The sequence below is a fragment of the Geospiza fortis genome, unplaced genomic scaffold (assembly GCF_000277835.1).
Source record: "Geospiza fortis unplaced genomic scaffold, GeoFor_1.0 scaffold32, whole genome shotgun sequence".
NCBI classification, from domain to species: Eukaryota; Metazoa; Chordata; class Aves; order Passeriformes; family Thraupidae; genus Geospiza; species Geospiza fortis.
This window is the reverse complement of record NW_005054428.1, coordinates 149,680-152,028: the sequence shown is the minus strand read 5'-3', so window position 1 is coordinate 152,028 and position 2,349 is coordinate 149,680. Positions and strand designations below refer to the sequence as shown.

General features: G+C 43.8%; 1 protein-coding gene across 1 annotated transcript in view; it reads right to left on the bottom strand.

The window, feature by feature from the left end:
- The window catches only part of LOC102037450 (CCN family member 2-like), a 22,939-nt gene that overhangs the window by 1,084 nt on the left and 19,506 nt on the right, over positions 1 to 2,349 (bottom strand). The window lies entirely within an intron of this gene.

The following is a 2,349-nucleotide window of genomic DNA, read 5'->3' as shown; positions in this document are numbered from 1 at the left end:
AGCAGGAAGGGGATGCAGGTGGGCAGGGGCCATTTCCTACATAGCCCAGCTCCAGACAGGTCTGCTGGGACACTTCAGGACATAGAAGCTTTCCCATAGCACCACTGAGGTTTCACTTTGTATTGGGTCTGGCTGAGCTAGAGTTGATGTTCCCAGAGCAGCCATTCCAGCGCTGTGCTCTGCAGTGGGAGCTGGAAAGGCGTTGGTAACACACCGGTGTTTTTGGCTACTGCTGGGCAGGGTTGGCACAGCATCAGTGATGTCTCTCCAACATTCCCTCCCCCCCCACAAGATCAAGGGGCTGTGAGTGGGCAAGATCCTGGGAGTGGACACAGCCAAGACAGCTGACCCAAATTCACCACAGGGATATTCCAGACTGTATGATGTCAGGTCAGATATAAAAGCTAAGAAAAGGAGGAGGAAGAGGGGGAGGGGGAAATTGCTATTCACAATGTTTGCCTTCTGGTGCAACTGCTCCATGTGCTGAAGTCCTGCTTCCTAGGAAGTGGCTGGATGCCACTTGATGATGGGAAGAATAAATCTATTCTTTTTCTCTTTGCTTGTGCACATGCAAACTTTCACTTTTCCTTTATCTCAACCTACAAGTCACTTTCCATTTATTTTCTCCCCTGTTGTATTGCACTAAGTGAACTGCTCCATGTGCTGAAGTCCTGCTTCCTAGGAAGTGGCTGGATGCCACTTGATGATGGGAAGAATAAATCTATTCTTTTTCTCTTTGCTTGTGCACATGCAAACTTTCACTTTTCCTTTATCTCAACCTACAAGTCACTTTCCATTTATTTTCTCCCCTGTTGTATTGCACTAAGTGGTTATTTAGTTGTTTGCACTGGGTGTTTGGTAATTTGCACTGTTCACATGATTTGTATCCTATGACCACATGGTCTTCCTCTCCCCCTCCCCCGCCAGTGTCAGCCCGGGTGGTCTCTCCCCTTGTTTATGTGTCCCCTCACCACTCCTCACTGGTATCCCATTGGCCGTGGTCTGTCACAGACATTCTCTTTGTGAAAAATCCTTTCCTTAGGATTTTTCCTTCTGAGAATCTGTGGCCTCAGAGATACACATAAACAATGGGTTATCTGCTGCTGTAGAATGCAACAGGTCAGTCTGGATTGGCCCATCTTGGATGTTTAGAAATAATGGCCAATCCAGAACTGAGAGCTCTCTCGGACACAGTCTGAGAGAGTGGGGTTTGTTATCATTTTTTACTTTTCTATTCTTAGGTAGCTTAGCAGCTTCTGGAAACTCTCCTTTGTTTTTAGTATAGTTATAGTATATGTATATATCATAAAATAATAAATCAAGCCTTCTGCGATAGAGTCAAAGATCTAAGTCTCTTCCTTCACCCAAACACCCTTGTGACCACCGTCACAACTACCAACATCTTTCTTTTCCTTCATCTTTTCTTGCTGTTCAAATGAGTGGACTCGCCAGTTAAATGTCAGTTCTGCAGGAAGATTTTCCATGGCTTATTCATTTTTCTTCTGAACTGTGCAGTGATACAGCCAATATGTTTGCAAACCTATGTTCTTAGTTTGGCACCAAGAGGGTACACAGTGCAGCTGCTGTGAAACACCTGAAATTTATTGAGTTTTTAGCTTCATGCAGCTGGCAAGCAGCAATCTGCAGACACCAGGGCAGAGGCAGAGATGCTAGTAGCTGTTTAATGTAGTAGTGGTGAGAGCTCAACCAGCCACTGCTCTTACAGACCTCAGCATACCATGGCTGAGGTTTCTACAGTTTGCTACTGATATCTCACTTGTGTCTAGTCACAAACAGATATTTGCATTTCTAATCAGGGAAGTTTGGCGTTGTCACTTCAAAATTCAAACAAAATTTATCATATATGAACATGATACATCGTATTTTGCTGTGATGGGATTTTAGCTCTTCTGTTGTTAATTAGGGAGGATATCAGCTGTGAAGTTCAACAAATCTGTTGAGAAATTTTTCAAATCTAAAAGTGTAATACCCACCTCCCTCAGTGTGCCCCCACAGGGCAAGAGCACCAGCTCACAACCATCCTGAAGGCCTTCTAACAAATTGCTCCAATCTATCAATGTCTGGCTTTATTTTAAAACTGAACATTGGAAATATTTTTCATGATGGAAACGTTGCAGTTTTGACTAACATACCACTGTGAAGAACTGAGATCCTTCCTTGAATCCTTCATGTTTGCTGAACTTAAATCTGGGCTGAAGGCACAGACACTGGGTTGTTAATTTTTTGCATCTTGTGTGGAAATGTGAAACACAGAGCTGAGGAAGTGGAGCTATGAGGTAGCCTTTAACATGAGAGTGGGATAATTCACCATCTTCTTAAATCAGCAGG